Here is an 11914-nt window from a genome sequence, read left to right as displayed (position 1 = left end):
AAAGCCTGTCCTCCAGTGATCTGCAAATGTTATCCATTTAATGTCAAAAAGCACCTGGCTCTCAATTGTGACAGCTTAACTCAGGCCCTGAGGATTTCCTTCACCACCAGGAGAATGGAGGACAATGAGAGATTGAGGCCCACGATCCACCGTGCAAAGCTCTGAAACAGCCTGCCTTACCTGTCACGCAGGTCGGTGGTGTTGGGATGATGTATTTTTTGATCTCAGTCTGGTTTCTCGGGTGAAAGTTTTTCTGAACGACTAGGTAATTATCTTCGGGAGGGATAGCGGAGGAGGAAGATTAGATGACTCATTCTAAAATATGAAGCCTCTACCTGAGCTGCAGTTCTCTCCTGGCAGAGGAATGAAGCATGGAGGCAAATGGGATCATCAGAGGGGGAAAAATCTTTGGGTAACGTTGAAAATGCAGTTTTGAGGCCATTTCAAAGTTCTGTATAGTATTGCCAAGTTGGACGAGGTCCTGAATTCCTGTACGGTGCAGAATGTTCTCTCATCAACGAGCTGATAATGAGCAAGCAGATAGGTGTACTGAGTCAGGGTATAAATGTAATTGCTTAATATTGTCCCACCCAAGAACGCTTGTAATTTTATCCTGTAGTCAGGCAGTAGACTTGCTGTCAGTAACCTCGGGGCAAATTAAAAGCCTCATTCTTGTAGTTTCTTTTATTAGTCCCCACCCAGATTATCAACCAGAATCTTTCATGACGAAGAGTTAATACATTCCTTAACTTTGTTCTTCAGACTAATTAACTACCCTTTGACAGTTAGGTAAATAGAAAATTACTGCATAATGTTTTGCAGGCAAGAGTTCTTGATCATGCAACGTGACGAACTGAAACGGCCATTTTCTGATTTTTATTAGCTTTAGAATCACAGCTTCCACCACCAGCTTCCACCACCAAGGTCACACTTGATATGATCTGAAACCTGAATTTTTGTGTGGAATATTCAACAAACAATTCTCCCTTATACTGCAAAGATGCCACATAAAGATGCCATTACATCTCACGTCACTTTGTAGCAACCAGCACCTTTTGTAACAGGACAAACTTAAACAGACTAAACTGGGAACAAGAATAGAACATTCATCACCTTAAAACAGAAAACGCTGTAAATGCTCAGCAGGTTTGGCAGCACCGGTGGAGAAAAAAGAGTTAATATTCCAGGCTGGTGATTTTTCATATAAGCCTGATCTTATTTCCCTCATTCAATTAGATCCTGGCTAATCTGCACTTAACTCCATTTACCTGTCCTGATACTTATACCCAACCAAAAATATATCTCCGTCTTAAGTTTCAATTGATCTTCAACTTTTGTTTCATATCTTTGTACTTTTATTTCTCTTTGAAAAATAGTGGGGAAGTGTTGCTTATCATCAGCCTTTATCATTGTGTTGTGAACACTCCTTCCACAGCCAACAGGTGCTGGAGTGGGTTTTGAATCTAGAACATTTGGTTTATCAGCAGGGGTGCTACCGACTGAGCCACAAGACTTCAAACCTTTGGTAGGAGAGAATTCCACTGCCCTTTCGTAAGTGCTGCCTGATTTCTAAGCTGAATGACCTCTGGCTGGATTCTCCCGCAAGAACACCGCGGGCGAGCCGCGTACAATAGAGAACACCATTGACCGCGGGCGGGAGGGTCACCGGGCGGACGAGGCTGAGGAATCCCGCCCTTCTAGTCTAATTTCAGATTACATTCCTTTGCTCTTGAATTCTGCATCTGGATCAATTGAATCTTATTAACCTGGAGTATTAACTTTTCTTTCTCCACCGGTGCTGCCAAACCTGCTGAGCATTTACAGCGTTTTCTGTTTTAAGGTGATGAATGTTCTACTCTTGTTCCCAGTTTAGTCTGTTTACATTGGCCCTGTTACAAAAGGTGCTGGTTGCTACAAAGTGGCTTGAGATGTAACGGCATCTTTATGTGGCATCTTTGGGGCCTCACGGTAGCATGGTGGTTAGCATCAATGCTTCACAGCTCCAGGGTCCCAGGTTCGATTCCCGGCTGGGTCACTGTCTGTGTGGAGTCTGCACGTCCTCCCCGTGTGTGCGTGGGTTTCCTCCGGGTGCTCCGGTTTCCTCCCACAGTCCAAAGACATGCAGGTTAGGTGGATTATCTATGATAAATTGCCCTTCGTGACAAAAAAAGTTAGATGCGGTAATTGGGTTACGGGGATAAGATAGAAGTGAGGGCTTAAGTGGGTTGGTGCAGACTCAATGGGCCGAATGGCCTCCTTCTGCACTGTATGTTCTATGTTCTAAACATTTCAATCAGGTCACCCCCTCACTCAAAGGAACATATACTTCAAGAAATGCAATCCAAGTTTATGCATCATTACAGAATTATTTACAGAAGCAGCAGTCCAGATGGGCTATCAAACAGCGAAAGAGCTTGGAGACAGATTGCAAAAGGTTAATCAAGTATTCACTCTTGTTCCTCGGCACAAAACAGAATGTTGTGTTTGTAAGAATTAAGTAAACACAAGGATAATGAGCTTAAATCCTCCTTGGTAAAATATGCTAGTTTTTCTATGCACAATTTGTATTTGAAGCATGCTGATTTTGAACATGGATTTAACACTTCTTTTGAAGGCGTGTTGGGAATATCTGCTTAAAATTAAACATTAACAAGAGAAGGATCACGGATGAAGCATTCCAGTTTAGTTACACAGTCATCTAAAGAAGGAAGGTTGTTTGGAATAGGGAGGGAGTCTGGGTGTGTAGAGGAGGGATTAATACTGAATGTGGTTTGCATTAGTATCTCTGGTAGCTTGGTGAGTAAGTGAACCATGCAATGCTGAGTAATCGGGATCAAGAAGGTTATCCTCCTCCATGAATGATTTTCATGGCTTTCTTTTATTTCCATTTCCATCTCCATCTGTTTGAACACAGCAATTACATCACCTTGTGTGACATTGCCTCCCACACTTTTATGGTTGACTTTGCTCTGCCTCATGGCTTTCTACTCAGCCTGCCTATTACCTACATGGAACAAGTATCTTGTAGTGATATTGGACCTTCAAATTCTAGCTCTCTGCCACTGACCTCAGGGCTGTTGCTGTGCTATTTGACAGGCCAATGGACATTAAGTGCTGGATGGTCCAAAATGTCCTCAGCTCAATGTATGCAAATTTGAAATTACAGTCTTCAGTCCATCTCAGCATGTCTGTAAACTCCAACCCCATCAATCTTGTCAACTGCCTGCTCAAACTAAGCCAGTTGCTGTACAATCTTACCTTTTAACCTTATTCCAATACAAACTAGAGTCTGCCACTCGGCCACTTGAGCCTGCTCCACCATCAATAATATTATGTCTTGTGGTATTATCATAACTATCAACATTAGAAGGGTTAATGTAGTGTCAAGAGTAACCACTAGAGGGAGCTGTAGGTACAACTATATAAGGCAGTGATGCTAGACCTTAGGGGAGGAGTGTATGCAGGAGTTAGCTAGTGAAGGTCATAAGAGCAGATAGTGTGAGTAAGATACATAGAAGAAGATAGGAGCAGGAGGAGGCCTTTTGGCCCATTGAGCCTGCTCCACGATCATGGCTGATCTTGCAACTCAATAGCCTAATCCTGCTTTCTCCCCATAGCCATTGATCCCATTCTCCCCAAGTACTATATCTAGCCGCCTATTGAATATATTCAATATTTTAGCATCAACTACTTCCGTGGTAATGAATTCCACAAGCTCACCACTCTTTGGGTGAAGAAATGTCTCCTCATCTCTGTGTGAAATAGTTTACCCTGAATCCTCAGGCTGTGATCCCTGGTTCTGGGCACACCCATCATTGGGAACATGTTCCCTGCATCTACCCTGTCTGTCCACATAGCAGAAATTTCATAAATGGACCTGGAACAACTCTTACATGGAAAAACATCAACACCAGGCAGCAGTAATGTGCACCAATAATGCTAATTAAATCAGATCTCAAAACCTTCAATAAAAATGTATTATGGCTTCAGTTCAAGTATTTTAATCACAATGTCTTAAGGTTTGATTATAGTTCATACCAGTAGTGAGATTAGCAGTAGATGAGTGTAGTTAGATGTTATTGATCAGTTCTGTATTCTAAGAACTAAGCGTTGAATCCCAGTTTTAGTAGTGTAAATAAAATCATAGATGTGTTTAAGTTAGAGCTATTCTGTGGTCTTTGTGAACACTACACCAATCACTCTGAAATAAGCAACACAAAGAACACCACGGGCGCGATTCTCTGCTCCCCACGCCGGGTGGCAGAATCGCGGGAGGCCCGGGCGACTCATTTCGCGCCCCCCCGCGATTCTCCCACCCCCTGCTCGGAAGAATCACCGCTCGCCGTTTTTCACGGCGACCCGGATGGGCGAGCGGCCTGCCGTTCACGACCGTTCACGACGGCGACAACCACACCTGGTTGCTGCCGTCGTGAACATGGGCGCAAAAGGCCCGTTTGAAGCTTGTGGGGGGCGGTGAGGGGAGGGGGCGGAGAGGGGAGTGAGCACCACAGCCGTGCTCGGGAGGGGACTGGCCCGCGATCGGTGCCCACCAATCGTCGGGCCGGCCTCTCAAAGCGACGCACTCTTTCCCCTCCGCCGCCCCGCAAGATCAAGCCGCCACGCCTTGCGGGGCAGCGGAGGGGAAGACGGCCACCGCGCATGCACGGGTCTGAGCGTCAGCCGTCATGACGTCAGCCGCGCATGTGCGGGTTGGAGCCGACCAATCTGCGCACGCGTGGCTGACGTCACTTAGGCGCGCCGGCCGCGTCATTCTCGGCGTGCCGCCTTGATGCAAGTGTCAAGGCCCTGCCACCAAGAACAACGGAGCGCCGCTCCTAGCCCCCCGGGTGGGGGTGAATACAGTGAGAGGAGCGGCCTCCGAGGCCGTCGTGAAACTCGGCCGAGTTCACGACGGCCTTCCCGATTTTTCCCGGGAGCGGAGAATTCCGCCCGCATGTCTGACCTGATTTTAACCTGAACTTCACATTCCTGCCTACCTCTGATAGCCTTTCACCCCTTTGCTTAACAAGACTCTATCTACTACTGCCTCACAGATGTCCAAAGACTCTTCCTCAGTCATCTTTTGAAGAAGAGAATTCCTAAGCCTCACAATCCTCAGAGAAGAAATTCTCCTCATCTCTGTCCTAAATGACCAACCCCTTATTTCTGGACAGTTACGTCCCCCACTCCGCCAGGGTATAGAGTCTCCCACAAGGGGAAACATCCTTTTCACATCCACCCTGCCTAGTCTCCTGAAGTTCTTAAAGGTTTGAACCAAGTCGCCTCTTACTTTTCTAAACGCCAGCAGATAGAAGCCGAGCTTGTCAAGCCCTTTCCTCATAAGACAACCTGCACGTTCCACTTGACGTTTTCTACTTGCCCATGGACCTTTCCCTCCATTGTCCATGCAAGCGGCGAATCAATTTCTTAAATGTTTTTTGTTGGTCTTCTCGCTCCCGATTCTTGTTAATTAGAACTCGGCAATCCATGTCCCACCAATCTAACCTCGCCATCAAAGACTGCCCACTCGGCTCCAGTCCTTTGAAAAACTGTCCCAAAACCACTCTCTCCCCTGCTTTGTGCCTATTCGTCTGCTCTCCCTTTATTCTTTCCCCTCTCTTCTCAATGTACTCTCTCCATATGGGAGACCTGTTATAAATTCTCATTGTCATTCATTGATAATACGTCACAACACATAAATAGACCAGTTGTCCCATCAAGGCTACAGATATTTTCACCACAGAATCTAGATTACATTCCCCTACTCATTCCTCTCTACACGAACATACTTCTGTTTCAAGCAACTGACTGATTAAATTTGTGTCGCAAGGTAACATTTTGCTGATTGGACAGGTAGCTCGATGTTAGGAGGAATCTTAACATAGAACAGTACAGCACAGAACAGGCCCTTCGGCCCTCGATGTTGCGCCAAGCATTGTCTTGTGCGGTCATCACGCTGGGCAAGTGGCAGGACTTCCCTCTGAATTGTTTGAGCCAATTAAGTGGCTGCCATTGGGGCTGGCATCTTATTAAGGGCAGCAGCCCCACATTCAAGCAGACAATAGCACCACCAGGAGCGAAGACCATCGCTGAGAGGCGCAGGGGCCCTGTTGCCTGCGGGTCAGGAAAATAATCTTTATAAACAAAGAAAGGTAAAGTGCTGAACAGGAATCCTCTCCGGGGAAATTAGTGGGCCTGCCTGTGGCCCTACTTACCCTTCATTATGCTTTGCCCACCAGCCTGCAGCTGGGAGGCCACTTGCATTTAGCTGGTGGCTTCCTCATGGGGAGTTGATCCATTGTCGGCCCAGTTAAATGGTCCCTAATTGGCTGCCGCCCTCCTTGTGATCAGTAAATGGTTGGGAAGCCAATCCAAAATGGCTTGCCATGATTTCAACCCCATCCCTGGGTCTCCCTTCTGCCTCCTGGTGGCTGGAAGATTTCAACCCATACAATCATTATGGCTGCAATTGGGTAGGAAAAGGAAAAGACTCAGCTCGTGCACCAAATCACCAGCCAATGAGCGCTGACATGTTTGTGTGTGGAGCATTGATGTCTTTTTATGCTATCATTGTGATGTCGGCATCCCTGCCAAGGAAGCATTTGTTCCTCAATTTTAATTGTCCTGATTAGCTTGTCAGGCCATTTCGGAGGGCAAATGCAGACCTACAGTTTGATGAAGGCTAGAGTGAGTAAACTCAGCAGAAACTGAGTAAAGGCAGCAGAATTCTTCCCTCAAGGGCCAGATGGGTTTCTATGATGTTGTTGGTAGTTTCGCGATAACCATTACTGAGGCGAGCTTTCAGTTCCAGATTTTATTAGTTGAATTTAAATTCCACCACCTGGAATTGGTGGGATTTGAACCTGTTTCCCCAGAACTTTAGCTTGAGTCTCTGAATTACTAGTCTAGCAACATGAGCACTACACCAATGTCTTCCCCTTGATGGTATACATAGGATTGAATGTGTGACTCATCCCTCGGCTGACCATCCTAGTAAATCACACAGTCCTGGCTTCAGCTGCCAGAAGGCTGCGGGGTGTAATATATACTCTGGATTGGACTTTCTACACACAAAAAAATGGGGTGAATTGGCAAAACTTTCTTGAATTTTGGTCATATTCAAGATTTAAGCGTCTGATTATGTCCCCCTCCAAGCCCTGCTCATTTGTCATGTTGTATTAAACTGCCTCAAAATGGGATGGTGATGAAAGATGTTTCCATGGAGACACTGCTTTGAAAGTGGTCCAGGACTTTGTTCCATATAAAAACCAGCCTCGTACCTGCGTTCCAGACATTCGCTGCATGAGTGTCACTTTACACAACCTGGATGTTTGTCACAACGTTACTTAACAGTGTGCGGGATTCAGCACATATGCAGAGAACATGCAACCCGCCTCCCGTCGATCAGAAACACTTGAAAAAGATTTGGAAAAGAAAATATTTGATGTAGATTCCAGAATAGTAATGCAGGTGCCAAAGACCCAGCCATTCCCATCAGTTTCCCTCACCCTCATGTGGGAGGCTGAAAGTGTTCAGTGTCAAGAAGCAAATCGTGTTTCTCAGTGAGATACCAGAGCCTGGTGGGGAACCGAGTGACGTTTTTAATCAGTATTGTTAAATATCTATTTGGAGAGAGTTATATAAAATTTTGTCTTATGTTATTCAGTCTTAAAAAAATACATGTCCCCAAGTATCTAGTGTGGTTAGTGTCAGAGGCTAACTTGCACTAAGATAGTTGTATTCTCATCAGTACGCACGCTACATTAAGTTAGAGAGAAAACCTCAGTGTTTGTGCATTGTCAACCACATTGGAGCTGAATTTAACTTCCTCGAATTGCTTAACTCAATTCCTCAAAGCTACACCCTTGATGGCATGAGCTTTGACAGAAAAAAACCAGTCTCTCTTTCAAACCCATAGTTAATGACAATTTGCATCTCTGTTAATTTGCAAAGTGTACAGATGTCAGGATTCTCGTTTTGTCCTAGATTTTACAGAAAACATTTTTGATCACTGAGATATTCTGCTCATTATAATGTCCCACTTACTCGCTGTTAGTGCGTGTGCATTAAACAAAAACAAAGCTGTAATTATATACTTAGGGTTTAATCTTCGGCAGTTCCACTGCATTTGAGAATGAACAGGATGTGAATCCAGGAAGTCTGTCAACATGTTGGTGAAAAAGATTCAGAATGTGGGAATGTTAAAATGTGTTTCCCCCCCCACCCCCAGATGCTGCTGTTTGGAATTTTCATCAGTATCTTATATGGAGCAGTCACCTTAACCAGCTTTTATTTGCAAGACCCCATTGGCATCTTTCAGTGCAGCCGTGAGGGTGAGCTACATTCTCAGAGGTGCCTTCTTTCAGATGGAATATTAAACACAGACCCTGATCGAACTATTCCAGGTGGTATTGAAGACCATTGAGACTGTGAGGAAGAGTTCTTAATATCCTGCCAATATTCCTCCCTCAATTCATTAATGAATCTGGAATAAAAAACTAGATTCAATAATGATTGTAGTAATCCACGGGAGGCAAGAGTTCCGTCACCACACCAATTTTTATTTACAATAACGATATTACAGGAGCAGCTACAAACAGTGCTGCGAGCAGTCCAGTCAACTTAAGACTGGCTCACAAAGCCTACACAGGTGCTTATATGGGCCCCCTCAATGAGCTATCATTACACCCCCCCCCCCCCCCCCCAAGGTCTGAGGAATTCCTGGGTCTTTCACCTCTGTGTCGTCCGCCGGGTTGTTCTCCGAAGTGGGCGGGGTGTACCTTATAGGTGCCCGTCTTTTCCTTAACTACCTCCTTGGGAGTTGTTCTTCCTCCTCCTTGGGGAGAGGTGTCGCGGCAGCCTCTTCGAACGTGTCCATCTCCGACTCTGACGACTGGATGACGGGGTCTGGAGAAATTGCTCGGGGCTGGGGTGTGGGTATCCTTTCTGTCTGGGCTATCCCAGCTTGAGGCGGTCCTGCTTCGCCTGCTTCCAGGTGTGGTTCCGCTGCCCTTATTTGGTCTAGGTGTTTCTTCAGCACCTTACCTCCTATCGAAACCTCATAGGATATGGGCCCTGTTTGGGACTCTACCATGCCTTTGACCCACGTTGGTCCATTCCCATAATTCTTGACCCAAACCGGTGCCCCCACCTGGAAATGTCTCTGCTGCCGACTATTATTATGCCCCCTGCGTTGGGCCTCCTGTTGTTTCTTCACTTTCCCCGTTAAATTTTGGAAAAGGAGACTCAGCCTCGTTCGCAGCCGCCTTCCCATTAAGAGTTCAGTTGGCGGTATGCCCGTTGTGGAATGCAGTGTGGTCCTGTAATCAAACAGCCAGCGGGAGAGCTTTGTGTCCATTGACGTGCCGGCTGCTTCTTGAGTCCCGCTTTAAGTGTCTGGACCGCTCTCTCTGCCAGGCCGTTGGTCACTGGATGGTAAGGGGCCGTTTTGATGTGACGGACTCCGTTTTCCTTCAGGAATTTTCCAAGTTCCCCACTTGTGAATGCCGTTCCGTTGTCCGACATCAATACCTCCGGAAGTCCATGTGTTGCAAACGAGGCCCTGAGCTTTTCAATTGTCGATGCTGTGCTTGCCGCGTTTCCCCGGTGGACGTCCAAACATTTGGAGTGGGCGCCCACTATCATCAAAAATATTGAGCCCATGAAAGGGCCGGCGTGGTCAATATGCAGGTGGGTCCACGGTCTGCCTGGCCATTCCCACGGGTGCAATGGCGCCGCTGGTGGCACTCTTTGCTCCTGTTGGCACTCCTGGCACCGACGTACCAAGGCTGCTATGTCTGTGTCCAAACCTGGCCACCAAACGTAGCTTCGAGCTAGCATCTTCATTTTAGACACCCCTGGGTGTCCGTGATGTAACTCGGTTAAGATTGCCTGACGGCCCTGAGCTGGGACTATTACCCGGGCTCCCCATAATAGGATACCGTCTTCTACGGTTATTTGGTCCCTTCTGCTCCAGTATGGGTGCATCTGGGGCTCCACTGGTCTTTACAGTTCCCCTGTTAGCAGTAAATGCATCATCTTGGCTAAAACTGGGTCTTTTTGCGGCAGCTGGTCTCCGCAAAATTCTTAGTTTACCTCGTCGCCACTGTAGTAATCCACAGGAGGCAGGCGTTCCGTCACCACACCAATATTTATTTACAATAACGATATTACAGGAGCAGCTCCAAACAGTGCTGCTAGCAGTCCAGTCAACATAAGACTGGCTCACAAAGCCTATACAGGTGCTTATATGGGCCCCCTCAATGAGCTATCATTGAGGGAGCTCATACTCCAATTGGCCAACCAATAAAGCCAATTGGAGTTCATTAAAACGATGATCACAAAACTACTGGATTGTTGTAAAAACCCATCTGGTGCACTAAAGTTCTTTCGGGAAGGAAATACGAAGGAGGCCATTTGGTTCATCGAGTCTGCACCAGCCCACTCCCCTACAATATCCCCTCCAACCCTGTAACCCCACCCCTGGACACTAAGGACAATTTAGCATAGCCAATCCAGCAAACCTGCACACCATTGGGCTGTGGGAGGAACATCCGGAGAAAACCCACGCAGACACGGGGAGAAAGTGCGAACCCCACACAGACAGTCACCCAAGGAGGGAATTGATCCTGAGTCTCTGGTGCTGTGAGGCAGCAGTGCTCACCACAATACCGCCCTTATCCTTCCCTGGTATGGTCCATATGTGATTTCAGACCCACAGCAATGTGGATGGCTCTTAACGGCCTGCTGAAATGGTCTAGCAAGTTCCTCAGTTGTATCAAATTGCAGAAAAGTCGAACAAGCACTGTGGCTGCAGCAGGTCATGGAAGCGGCCCACCATCACCTTCTCCAGGCCAATTACAGAATGGGCAATAAATACTGGTTTAGCCAGTGATGTTCACACCAATGAATGAATAAAAAATAACACCAAAAATAGATGAACCATTCATTCATCTCATTGCCTTTTGGGAAATATTGCGGTTCTATGACTATACTGTATAGCAATAGTTCATTTCAAAATTATTCAATGTATGCAAAGTGTTTTCAGACATTTCTGAGGCATATTATAAAACATAATCAAAGATAAAAGTCCTTCATTCCTAAGTGCTGTTCACCTCTTTCAGATGTTTAATATTTTGCATCTAAATTTCCCTGGTATCACGGACTGTGAGCAATCGTGTGTTGGAATGACTGATTGAAACCCATCAAATTCAGGAACACAGCGAACCATTTTGAATCATATCTTGCCCTATATACAAACAGAAAAAGAATAATGTTGAGTTTGCTCTGGGTTTCATCTGACTTGGAAATCTACAGTGCGTACAGAATGACAACGGAGGTTTCTTTGATTAGCTTTCAGCCAGGTGATGACTAAAGCTGATTCAGTCTCCATGTTATTGAAATATATTGTGGTTAACATTTGTAGAATTATGTGTATTGTCCTTTGAGAATGATTAAACGTGACACATCAGCGCTATTGGGGAGCGTTTTAAGTATGAAATGAAGTTGAGAAGGAGGAGAAACTAATGAGACAAAGACGAATAAGCTGAACTCCATGAAGAGCAATTAAAAATAAGAACAAGTCTAGTGAAGAAATGAATTTAGAGAATAAGAGTTTGAAGAAGGGAAGCTTGGAAATGAGAAATTAACAGAAGAAGTAACAAAAAAAAGCATTGAAATTAGCAGCAGAATTAACAATTCAGACAGAGAAAGAAACTAAAGATTACGTGCCAGAACAACCTTACTGAAATGGTCACATGCTAATAGAAAAGCACAAGAATCATCATGATAAGATGGTCGCGGAATAAGATACTGAATTGAAATCAGAGAAAGAGAAGAAACCTTATCGCACAACCTAAACACCAGAAACAGAGGCCACGACCATTCCTTCCCACCGAACAGACCAAGATTGTGA

Source organism: Scyliorhinus canicula, chromosome 12 (assembly GCF_902713615.1).
Source record: "Scyliorhinus canicula chromosome 12, sScyCan1.1, whole genome shotgun sequence".
Classification (NCBI taxonomy): domain Eukaryota; kingdom Metazoa; phylum Chordata; class Chondrichthyes; order Carcharhiniformes; family Scyliorhinidae; genus Scyliorhinus; species Scyliorhinus canicula.
This window is presented reverse-complemented; position numbering follows the sequence as displayed.